Raw genomic sequence first — 13,156 nt, forward strand, 5'->3', positions numbered from 1 at the left:
ATAATCCAGTGGGGATTGTTACATTCTTTGCTAGGAAAAACAAATTTATTGGGCTTCCTTAGTGATACGGGTGCCTATTCACTACAATCTGATTTCGTTTCGCTTACCAATAAAAATATCAGTGAGTCGTTCTCAATACACCAGCACGGCTAAAAGGTTAAAGATTATGCGGTGTCAAGAATCCAAGGCAGAGGAGCACTCATTGTGGCTCGACAACTTTGGGGCTTAACTCGCTTTTTCGAAATTCCTTCTGAAATGGGAGGTGCGAGACATAACTCTGATAGAGAGTGCCATGCATTATCTCGCCTCTCAGAACGCTTCACTCACAGAGTGCCCGCATCTCGTGGTCGTGCGGTAGCGTTCTCGCTTCCCACGCCCGGGTTCCCGGGTTCGATTCCCGGCGGGGTCAGGGATTTTCTCTGCCTCGTGATGGCTGGGTGTTGTGTGCTGTCCTTAGATTAGTTAGGTTTAATTAGTTCTAAGTTCTAGGGGACTGATGACCATAGATGCTAAGTCCCATAGTGCTCAGAGCCATTTGAACTCACAGAGGCTTAAGGACTGATTTCTGACAATTTACCATTTCACTTTAAACGTCTACAATTCTCAGTAAGGTTATGTTACGTCACAACCATAAACTATGCACAGGGTAAGGCTCCGCGTGTTGAGGCCATGGATCTTGGTGTCAGTTGCTTTTCACACTGCCTATTCTGCATAGCTCCCTACCAAGAAAGTGGAGCAAAGAAGACGTTTGTTTATGTCCCCAATCATACTACTTCAAATGTTATATACAAAGAAGCTTCATACGTCGAAAATCAAATCCATACATACGATGTCTCGGACACAGATATAAATAAATACTCAGGCAATGCCGGGTTTCTCAGGCAGTGTTTCACGTAATTACTAAACGAATTGAAAACTTTGAAGAGCTATAAAAGTCTCTGTATGAAGAAGTGTCATGTTAAGTGTTTAATACAATAAGGCGAGTACTACAGTTAAAAACTGTGTTTCTCTCTTGAGGCAGCGTAACGTATGGCTCGCAGATTACACATACTACACTCCTGGAAATGGAAAAAAGAACACATTGACACCGGTGTGTCAGACACACCATACTTGCTCCGGACACTGCGAGAGGGCTGTACAAGCAATGATCACACGCACGGCACAGCGGACACACCAGGAACCGCGATGTTGGCCGTCGAATGGCGCTAGCTGCGCAGCATTTGTGCACCGCCGCCGTCAGTGTCAGCCAGTTTGCCGTGGCATACGGAGCTCCATCGCAGACTTTAACACTGGTAGCATGCCGCGACAGCGTGGACGTGAACCGTATGTGCAGTTGACGGACTTTGAGCGAGGGCGTATAGTGGGCATGCGGGAGGCCGGGTGGACGTACCGCTGAATTGCTCAACACGTGGGGCGTGAGGTCTCCACAGTACATCGATGTTGTCGCCAGTGGTCGGCGGAAGGTGCACGTGCCCGTCGACCTGGGGCCGGACCGCAGCGACGCACGGATGCACGCCAAGACCGTAGGATCCTACGCAGTGCCGTAGGGGACCGCACCGCCACTTCCCAGCAAATTAGGGACACTGTTGCTCCTGGGGTATCGGCGAGGACCATTCGCAACCGTCTCCATGAAGCTGGGCTACGGTCCCGCACACCGTTAGGCCGTCTTCCGCTCACGCCCCAACATCGTGCAGCCCGCCTCCAGTGGTGTCGCGACAGGCGTGAATGGAGGGACGAATGGAGACGTGTCGTCTTCAGCGATGAGAATCGCTTCTGCGTCATCGAACCCATCGTTCTACCATTCCTAGACCGGCAAGGGAACTTGCTGTTCCAACAGGACAATGCACGTCCGCATGTATCCCGTGCCACCCAACGTGCTCTAGAAGGTGTAAGTCAACTACCCTGGCCAGCAAGATCTCCGGATCTGCCCCCATTGAGCATGTTTGGGACTGGATGAAGCGTCGTCTCACGCGGTCTGCACGTCCAGCACGAACGCTGGTCCAACTGAGGCGCCAGGTGGAAATGGCATGGCAAGTCGTTCCACAGGACTACATCCAGCATCTCTACGATCGTCTCCATGGGAGAATAGCAGCCTGCATTGCTGCGAAAGGTGGATATACACTGTACTAGTGCCGACATTGTGCATGCTCTGTTGCCTGTGTCTATGTGCCTGTGGTTCTGTCAGTGTGATCATGTGATGTATCTGACCCCAGGAATGTGTCAATAAAGTTTCCCCTTCCTGGGACAATGAATTCACGGTGTTCTTATTTCAATTTGCAGGAGTGTATATTCTCTCAGTATTTGAGAATGAGATTACGAACTGACTTGCAACAAACTTTGCAAATAATTTCAAATTTTTCCAAAATTTATTCTCGCTGACACCCCCGGAAAATGATCAAAGGAAACAAGACTATCGCTTACTACATTTTCACCATTATGCACCAAAACTACAGCATAAGGCATGACGTTTCTGTTTAGTGCTTCTTGACGACTAACTCTATTCACAACTCATTTAACAGACACTATCCCTATATACCACTGAATAAAGGCAAAATTATATCATTGAAAGATACAGTTAAGAAGACATGACGTCATAAATATTGGCATCGTGGCCTACGATAAATAAAGGGCTAAGCGCACGACTGTCTGATATCATCGGTGTAATGTTCGTGTTCATCGATTAATACTTCTCAATGTCCTTTGGTCAAATCTCTCTTAGTGTAGTAGGAAAACATTTAGTCAAAGTCTTCGATAAAAGTTAAAGCGAAGGCCTAACCAACACAGTAAAACAAGTTTGCCATTGTGTACAGGTTGCTTCGCTTGTTTTAGTGCATTTGAGCTATAAAATGACGAAGTATGTGTTGTGTGTGACCACCACCACAGTGATCACTAGAAAGTATGAAGAATACTAAATTCTTCATAACATAAAGCACGCTGGCTACAAAAACTGTAATAAGCGGTTTGAATAGCTGCAACAATCAGTTCCATCCGAAATGGCTGCACTGTAAATGATGTTAAGCTTACATACGAAAAAAACGATATGGAAGCAGATGCATATGTGAAAAGCCAAGTGTATTCAAATTGTGCATAAGTTAAATAAATGTTTATTTATGTGTATTCCATATAATCTAACTTAACCTACATAAATCCCTTAGGTGGTTCACCTGTTTCAGGAATAATACGTAAAACGTGGCACTGAAGGATTCGAGTGCTACGAGTATATTGCAAGCTGAAATTGCTTTCGCATTTTGCTAACAGTCTTACCCTAACCATGAAGCCATTTTTAGCAAAAATAGCATTCATGATTTAAATAATGATATACTGCACCACTTATGTATTTTTTCACGACTTGAGACTGCAGTAGACCACAAAAACCAACTTCACGGCAAGACAAGCAGAAAAACACACATACAAACATCACATAAAATACCTATGTGAATATTTCATCTTGATAATGAGAATAAATTCTCGAAACGTGCCATATTAAGTATGAGAAAAGACGTAACTAATTTAGTGTTTAATTATTTAAATCATAAATGGCACAGTAGCAGGCTTTCTAGAAACATCAATTAGGATGATTGAAATTATGAAATTGTATCTCTTAAATGAGTATTTTGTATGCAAAATATTTAGGGCCACTTTCATGAGGGAAAATTGAAATTTTTGTTCATCCATAGTCACAAAGCAAATTCTGGTGATCACTTTGAGCTTCTCTTCTTCCTACTCACGGTTTCAGCCACAATTGTTTCCATTTCTCTTTGTTTTCAACCAATGATTTCGCTACGGACATATGCTGTTGTACAGGAGATTAACTGTTTTGCATCCATTTCCGAACAACTGCGACGAAATATTTTACGGTTGTGTGATAGCTCCAGTGAAGTAGTCTGATCAAAGATATTTGATGAAAGCTTTGACAGAGATCATTTTCAAACATATTTTGCAGTTTCACATGGGCCTCAGGCGTCATGCCTTTAGTGTCTGCCGACAGTAATACTACACTACTGACGTCATACAGAAAAAACTAGCCTTTGCTTAATATGGAACGCTGGTTACCCTAACTGTAGTCACAAAGTGCGATGATAATGAGAGCACTCAGCAACTTCCAACAAACTTTGAAGATAATATCAAACTTTTTATGAACTTTCACCAGTGCACATGCTAAAAGTCAAATATTTATTACATTGACTCATTTTGAAAGTAATCAGACGTCTGAAGCTGTTTTACATGTAGGAGTTAGATTCCTTAAAGAGTCAATGGTTTATTGGATATTTAGATCCTGCAGAGTGGAGATGCTGATTGCTAAGTTTCACTCGCTATCCTAAGGATTTTCTATGGTTTTAATGTCGGATGATTTAGCGGGAAAGTGAAAGTGCGGTATGGTGTGTATATGCACCGGTTTGTGAAAATCACTGTTGTCATCTTGGCAGATGGGAGTTCAAATGGTTTAAATGGGTCTGAGCACTATGAGACTTAACGTCTGAGGTCATCAGTCCCCTAGAACTTAGAACTACTTAAACCTAATTAACCTAAGGACATCACACACATCCATGCCCGAAGCAGGATTCGAACCTGCGACCGTAGCGCTCGCGCGGTTCCGGACTGAAGCGCCTAGAACCGCTCTGCCACCCCGGCCGGCTGCAGATGGGAGTGTCCACAGCTCACTCTTGAAGATTTAGACGAAAGAGCAACGCGACAATGTTGAAATAAACTCCCTCGTTCATCTTCACGGCAGTCTAAGTGTGTAGGCTCATACGGCTCCACGCGCGAAGCGTTGAACGTCTCATTGGACCGTCAGTGCATTCGACAACTTCATCTGAAAAGGGCTTTAAGGACCACGCTATACACCTCCAGTCAGCTACTGTCGAGTTTTACGTTGTTTGGCCACTGAAGACGTCCAGATTCATGTGCCACTATGAGGCGTCGCCTTTAGTGACGTACCCGACACCAAATTTCCACCGCGTGCAGCTTCTTCGTGTATCATTATTAGGAAATTGTTTGAGATGAAGTTCCATTCACTAAGGGCAGCGGTTCCTGTCGAGATTGAAATCGATTGTCATTGACGAAGGTGGTTGTCTCTGATCCATGTCGGCTAGGATCTTTTCAGAGACAGTCCTTTAACCGTGTTATACGACTGCAACTGGTACACTATCCTTGTAAGACGTTGATACTCCCACTGATCGGGCACTTTCATTCACAGTGTGGTAACCGACATATTCATACACTCTAGCTCTCTTCTAGGTCTATACGTCGACGCAGCTTACCATGATAATTCTATACAAGCGACAATCACATACAAATCACTTCACTGCCGCATCTATGGAGGGTCACATGACCGTCTGGTACCAGTTATATACCACATATACGCTACAAAGCGACCAGTGTTCTATTTTCAGGGGATGACTAACAATTTCACTGGCGAGTTTAGTACACAGCACTGGCTCATAATCATTCACGGTCAGAGAGTATCGAAGCTTGATACTGAACACAAGTCTGCAATTCGGGCGATCATATGGGGCTTCGGATTGTCTTGCAAAACCACTGCAATGTTTCGACAGAGAAACTGATCATCAGCAAGTCGATGATACATACCGCTGATGGAAGACACAAGTAGGGTGTCAATTGTGGCGAAGCACGTCTGTGGGTTCCAAGTAAAGTTGTAAAACTAACGTAGGCTGCCGTGTATTATAGTAAGTAAGCAGTGACAACGGTATTTTTCCTAGCAGCATTACCTCTACGTTAGGTGTATTGTCTCATTTAGATCGCTTCGTTTACATATGTGATCAGTGTCTCCCTAGAGTCTCCTAGAAACTGGAAGCAGTGAACCGTAAGAAACTGAGTGTATCTAAAGGGTTGAGTAAAATACGGACCATTTCGTTCTATGTAGTTATCATCCTGTCTGTTACTTAAAAATAAGCCGAATATAGCAAAACTCAGATTTTCAACCCTTAATTCGAAATTTTATATTCCAAATTTGTTGATTTGCAACGTGAAACAGAGGGACGTTGTAGTAAGAATAAGAAAACAATACAGATATATTATATAGCGCTTGAAAACGCGATATCCTCAAAAAAAGAGAAAATTTAAAAAACACGGCAAAACCAATACATATCGAGCGTCGCTTCAATACTTCAGCGAGCTTAAATCAAACATGTTTCTCTTATTCATATATAGCTTCCCCACTTACCAATGAAAACAGAAAATTCTTGCCTTTAACCAGTAGAGATTTCAAAAGCCCCACAAATAAGTGACTAGTAGGTTTAGGCCCAGAGCTCATGGAGGCCACGAAATAATCGTTTTCTTTCTGTCCATCAGTCATGAACTCTGTTGCTTAAAATCCAACAAGCACTATCACCGAAATGAGAGGAATAGCATTCTGCATGAAGGGCGTGCTTCATCGCACTGAAAACCATACATTTTCTATGTGATCATGTACTTTCCAATGGAGCATTGTAAGTCAGTACATTAAGCTTGAATGGGAGAATATGACCTTTTAATACTCACTAATAATGTCAACCGTAACATTAATGAAAAGCTTTGTTGATGACCAGCTTCAACAATTTCGGCGGTAGTCCGTATGTGCCCACTGTGAAAACTTACAATAACTGATCTACTATTATCAGCTATAGAAAATGAGTTCTGATATGCAAATAAAGCTTTTCGGCACCCATAACCATGTAACATTTTTTCTTCTTCCATGTGTAACGAGCGTATCCTGAAACTATGTTAGTACCTTCTTGTTACATGTTGTATATCAATGATTAGCAAATAAAGATGGCAGGATCAGTTAAAGACTTTCTAAAATAACACTGTGGGGTTGAGGGTACGTCTTGATGCAAAGCACTTTCCTTAAATGTTTATTCCCAAAATAGTTTCAGCGATAAATGTCGCCATCATCAGTGGTTTCTTTGATTCTAAAACATGCAGAAATTGTAAAACTTTTTTACATGTGCACTGTTTGGTTTTAAATATTGTTTTCTCTGATTAACTTGTTACTACAGTATCAATTATACTTCCCCGCATGGTTTTACGATTGTTGCCGCTGTTTCCGGCGTATTTTCTGCGTTTTTTTTGTTGCCGGTTTTCTCGACATACATCATGTAATCTTTGACAGTATGAGCGGCTATTAGTAAATTACTGCAAAAAGGTGAACTTGTGTATGCCAGCGTTATACGTACAGTTGGAACTGGGGTAGTTTTGTGGTTGCAGTTTCGGTGTGTACTAGGTTGTTACGTAGTTTACCATGTGGTCACGTCCGTTGGACAGCTTCCAGCTGTTTTATACCACACAAGAACATCACTTTCGTTCCTTATTTGTAATCCAAAACATTGCGCCATCTTGCTGTTCGCCGGTGTCGCGAGAAATTTATCCCATTGCGTGAGAAGGTTATGAAAATTGTAGCGGGAGTTCTGACGACTTCTGTTCCTGATTTATGTATCTGTGTGTTATGGGGCAGTGATTCTGTGTGTGTGTGTGTTTCCCTGTTCCGTGCCCTGTGTCAGTTCTCTTAGAGCGGCATAGAGTGTGTTGTTGCAATGTGTTGTTTTCGTTTATTACGTTTTCCCTTCCACTATAGCATTTTGTACGTAGTAATTTTCTTCTATTGTTGGTTTTAATATTATTATTAATTAGTGTCCTTTACTTCCGCTGATTCCGGATCTTTAGTTGAACTGATGGTAAGTAAGTGGATAAAGATTTATTCTTAGTAACAGACTCAAAGAACGTACAAGAAGGCTCAAGCAGAGGGGTACTCCATCAGAAGCTTCAAATGGGGATCTTTTTATATTAAAACAGTTCTCCATGTCATTCGTAACAAATATAAGGGAGACATGTGTTTCAGACACAGCATAGCGTTCATAGCAACAGAATGGCTGCACTGTATTGCTTGACACGAGAATTTTGGTTGCGATAATTATAGCCTGTAATATTTTGATGCATACACCAAAGGTAGAATTGAGTATGTGTCTTTGAAATATACATTCACATTCAGTCAGGTTATTTTTACTTTCACGGCCTTCGTGCGCAGTTGGTAACAGATTCATTTGCTTATCTCTTGATAATGGATGTTAGACTGGTCGCGAAAACACTTGAGATCCCGGATATGTGAGTGTATCAGTGAGTGAGTGTGTGCACAGGATATATCCAGGTTTAGCAAACACAAATCGATGCCTGTGCTGTTCGATACTTTCTTCATGTATCATATTTTCCTGGGGTTCTGGGGCATTCTATCGAATAGTTTCACCAAAACCTTGCTGCGTTTCTGAAATCACCTGAGCTACAGAACCGCGTGCAATAACAGAAATAAGAAATCCCCACCATTACGCCTTGTGTTTCGGCAACCACATAACAAACAATTTTTACCAAATTTCATCATACAGTGCTATTACCTGGTTTCCAGAGTTGAGAACGGTTACCTGCAACTAGTTGCGCTATACCAAAACTACTGTTCGGTAGTTTTGGTACAGGACATAGCAAATGATAGGATTATCGGTAGTACTGGTTGCATTTGCAGAGAGTAAAACATAAATGAATGTGTGAGAGAAACTCGGAGGCGAAGACTTCTTTGTTTTTTGTTTGTTTTATTTGCACACAATTATAACCAGGCATTGTACAGTGTTAGACCAGTGTGCATTTTATATCCTTTCAAAATACAAATTTCATTTTGTAAGTATAAAAATTAGTTGATTTAGTATCTTTCGCGCTTTAATGTAACCAAAGCAATTATTTTTGATGCAGGTACAGCTTACATGCAAAAACATAAAAAAACCTACATAATTTTGTTGATGTTTTGTACTCAATAGAATGTTCTTCAGTACAGTAGTCGTTTTTTTGTCATTATACTGGGAAACTGACACAATATGTGGTCGTATCCGGAATTCAATATGATGGGAGATCGATGAACGTATTTGTAGTAACGGATAGCATTCTCAACATTCCACGCAAGGAAGAGTTTCATGTGCAATACTGATATGCTCTGTTTCTGTGTGTTTCCCATGACTAATTTATTACGGAAATATGTACAAATAAAGAAAGTGCATACGGCCCCATATTCACGTAACATATTTTGCTCAATTGTGTCTTAGAAATTCTTCCAAGTCTGGCAGAAACTTTGTGTTAAATACAATATTCAGAAAAGCCGTGAATGAAGAACAAACCCCTTGAGAACCTGTACTTCACTACACCACGAGTCATATTTTGATTCGTTCCCTGTTGCCCGGTATGTAAGAAGCCGACTACGAAATTTTTCCCCTAAGTCCTTTATGTTACGGGTTATGTCCATACAGCTAAACGCCTTAAACAAATCAAAGAAAATACTATCTTCCATGGATTCCCCCTGAAAGTAACTCGTACAGAAATGATTAAAGACACGTTATGCTGATTCTTTTTAATAAGTAATATTTCAACACTGACATGGTGCTGTCCCAGAACACAGACAGCAGACATAGGATCATGGTGGTTCTAAATAGGAGCCAGATAGTTCAATGATGTAACTGATGGTGTACAATCATCATCTATACAGTAATGTGCGAGCTAAATACACAGAACAAAAAAAAATGGCAACATCAAGAAAGAGCTGTACATCAAAAACGAAAGTTGGTAGCCATATTTCTACATCTGGAAGATGACGTCTATTCAAATCTCGCGCCAGTCGCATAAGAGTTGTGCTAGTATCGACACTACGAGCAGGCATACCATGTTTGCTTTAAATACACACTGTAACGATCGTGAAGTCTTTTCTGATAACCTTAGTAAGGCTAACCAATTACTTCTTACCTCTCTGATGTCTTTACCCTCCCTGACAATCCCCAGTTCGATTATTCCCTTTTCCCTGATGTCCACAATCGAACTGACACCTCTTCCCCTCCACTCGCTCCTGGCTTCCACTACTTGGACAACATTACACACACCAAACTCAATGCCCCGATTACTACTCAAGATATTATCTACACTCCACACGAAACGCAACACCGCTCCTGGTCAGAACCGTGTTAGCTATCATCACCTCTGTGAAGCTCCAGCCTCCTTCCTCTCCACCCTGGTCAGACTTTATAATGTGCTCTTGTCCACCGGCTTCTACCCCGACCTGTGGAAAACCTCCTGAATCCTGATGTTCATCGAACCCGACAAATCGCCATATGCTGTCTCCTCCTACCGTCCCATCAGCCTTACCTCAATCTTCAGAAATATCCTGGAATCCATCCTCTCCTGACGCATCCACCAGCATCTCCACCAGCACCGCCTTCTTCCCGCTACCCAATGTGGCTTTCAGCCGTCCTTGTCTGCTGATGATCTTCTCCTCCACCTCACTTACCTCTTCTCTGAACAACTCCACTCCCGTCACTCCACCATCTTCCTCTCCCTCAACCTTCACGTGCCTACAACCGTGTATGGCATTCTGGTCTCCTCTTCATGCTGCAAACCTTCACCCTTCCTATTAACTACGTCCATCTGATCGCCTCCTTTCTTTCCCACCATCCTTCCTATGTCACCATCCATAACACAGATTCCTACACCTTCTACCCCTCTGCCGGTGTGCCCCAAGGCTCCGTGCTCTCCTCTCTCCTCTACCTTCTTTACACAGCGGACATGCCGCCACCTTCACCCCACTTGCAACTTCTCCAGAACACCGATGACACTGCCTTCCTTGCCCTCGCCCCCACCCTGCAACGCTCCCAGCACCTTCTCCAATCCCATATTCATCGGTTCATCGCTTGGTTGTACCAGTGGCTGCTCAGGGTCAATCCTTCCAAAACACAGGCAATCATTGTAGGCAAAACCATCCCTCCCTTCCGCCTCCTTGATTTTTATGTCACCATCTGCGGCCATCCTATTCACCTCACCCCCACCCTCAAGTACCTTGGTGTCACCCTTGACCATCACCTTTCCTGCACCCCCATCTCTGGACAATCCAAGCCAAGGCACGGTCCCGACTCCACCTCCTCAAATTTCTCTCTGGCCATGCATGGGGTCTGGACCCCTCAACCATCCTCCACACTTATAAATACCTCATCCGTCCCATCCTCTGCTATACCCATCCTGCCTGGATCTCTGCCCCTCTCACCTACTATAAGTCCCTCCAAATCCTTGAACACCACGTTCTCTGCCTGACCTATTTCATCCGTCTCCCATCCCCCACATAGATCCTGTATGACTCGATTCCCTTCCCATACTATCTCCTTTTCCTCAAACAGATATGGATCCTTTACACCTCCCGCAAGCTCGATCCCCTACACCCGCTTGTTTCTCCCATCCTCACCCACCCGAGCCTGTCGCACCTGTATTCTTGCATCCCACTGGCTCTCCATCTTCACCCCCTCCATACCCTTTCCCAAGGTGGCTTTCCCCAATGTCCTTGTCTCGTCCGTCTACCCCTCCTACCAGCTCTGACTCTTCCTTCCCATTCCCCCGTATTCCCCCAGGGCTCCCTCACTCCCTCCTCACCCTCCTTTTTCCCCCTCTGCTCTCCCACATCACCCACTTCTGCCCCCCTCCCTGGGCTTCCAACCCCTCCCTTCTCTCCACCCCCCTCCACTCGCCTGTCTTTCTCCCACTGGCTCCACCCCTCTCCTTCCCACCCTCCTACCTCTTCCTTTGTCCTGCAGGCAGCCCCTCCCCCCCTTTGTCAGAGTGAGTGCTTCGCCAATGATCGGCGCCAGTGTTTCCATACATCAGTGTCTATTTGTGTACAGTGTTTTCATCAGTACTACATTGTCCACCTGGATGTCTTCGTTGTTCAACTGGTGCCACCCTTCATGTGCAGTGCCTCCCGTCGAACGACTTCTAATTTATTTGTGCAGTGTCCATTATGTGTTTAACATGCTTTTTATGTTTTCTCTGTATTCTGTGTCTATATGTTGTGTCTCTTGGCCGAAGAGTAGCGTATGTAGGCCACTGCTGGCCCGCCTCAGCTGAGGCATGAAATAACAAAAGGGAAAAAAATGGTGAGTGTCAGTTACTTTCGAGACTGAACTTGGTGAGTTGAAGTTAGACAAGAATGCCTTTAAGGCGGCAAAGTCGTCGTCATAAGCATCTCACTGAACAGGGTCGTGTAATAGGGCTACGAGAAGCTGGATATTCGTTCTCTAATACCGCAGAAATGCTTGGTATTAATGTAATCACTGTAGGTATCAGGTGGAAGCGGTAGTCACTATAGTCACTAGAACGTGTTCTGGACAGCCACGCGGTACTACCGAGACGGAAGATCATCGTGTTCGACGTATGGCTCTGGCGCATCGTGCTGTATCTCCAGCGGCCATTTGAGCAGCAAGTGGCACCACAGTGACACAACGAATTACTACAAATCGGTTACTTAAAGAACAGCTCCGTATCCTGCATTCCACTGACCCCCCAAAAAAACGCCATTTACGACTTCAATGGTGCCAAGCGAGGGCTCGTTGGAGGGCAGGGTTGAGGTCTTTTGTGTCTCATGATGACATCTATTTCTGTCTCGGTGCCAATGACGGCCGTGTGTTGTTTAGAAGAAGGGCCTGCAACCAACTTGTCTGGTGCTAGACATGCTGGAACTACACCTGAAGTTGTGGGCTGGGGTGTGATTTCGTATGACACTAGGAGCACTTTCATGGTTATGCCATGTAACCCGGCTGCAAATTAGTACGTCAGTGTGGTAATTCAATCTGTTGTGCTGCCATTCATGAACAGCCGTCCACCAGGTTTTTCCAGCGTATGACGCCACATATTACTGTTGTAACCCAACATGCTGTAAAGACTTTGGACATGTTGCCTTGGCCTGCTCGATCGGCAGAACTGTCTCCAGTCGATCATCGAACGAAAACTCCGGCGTCATCCACAAGCAGCATTAACCATCCATGTATTGGCTGACCAGGTGCAACAGGCCTGGAACACCATCGAACTGACACCTGGCGCCTGTACAGCTAAATGCATGCACGTCTACGTTTTTTCAATCGACATTCTAGCGGCTACACCAGTTATTAATGTGACAGAATTTCACATTGGCAATAGCTTATTTCGCACTTACATTAAGCTGTGATTTTGCAATGTTAATCACTTTCATTTTACCTAGACAAATGTACTGCGGAAATTTAATTACTCTAAATACATTAGTGTTCGTTGTTGCGAAATTTTTCCCTGTCAGGGTATTTTATTTTAGAAGAATGTCAATGAGAAGTACATGAATCGC

At 43.8% G+C, this 13,156-nt stretch overlaps 1 protein-coding gene across 1 annotated transcript in view; it reads left to right on the plus strand.

Annotated features, from left to right (window-relative positions):
• Window positions 1–13,156, plus strand: part of LOC124712267 (alpha-tocopherol transfer protein-like) — a 76,238-nt gene that overhangs the window by 17,711 nt on the left and 45,371 nt on the right. The window lies entirely within an intron of this gene.

Source organism: Schistocerca piceifrons, chromosome 8, assembly GCF_021461385.2.
Source record: "Schistocerca piceifrons isolate TAMUIC-IGC-003096 chromosome 8, iqSchPice1.1, whole genome shotgun sequence".
Lineage (NCBI taxonomy): Eukaryota > Metazoa > Arthropoda > Insecta > Orthoptera > Acrididae > Schistocerca > Schistocerca piceifrons.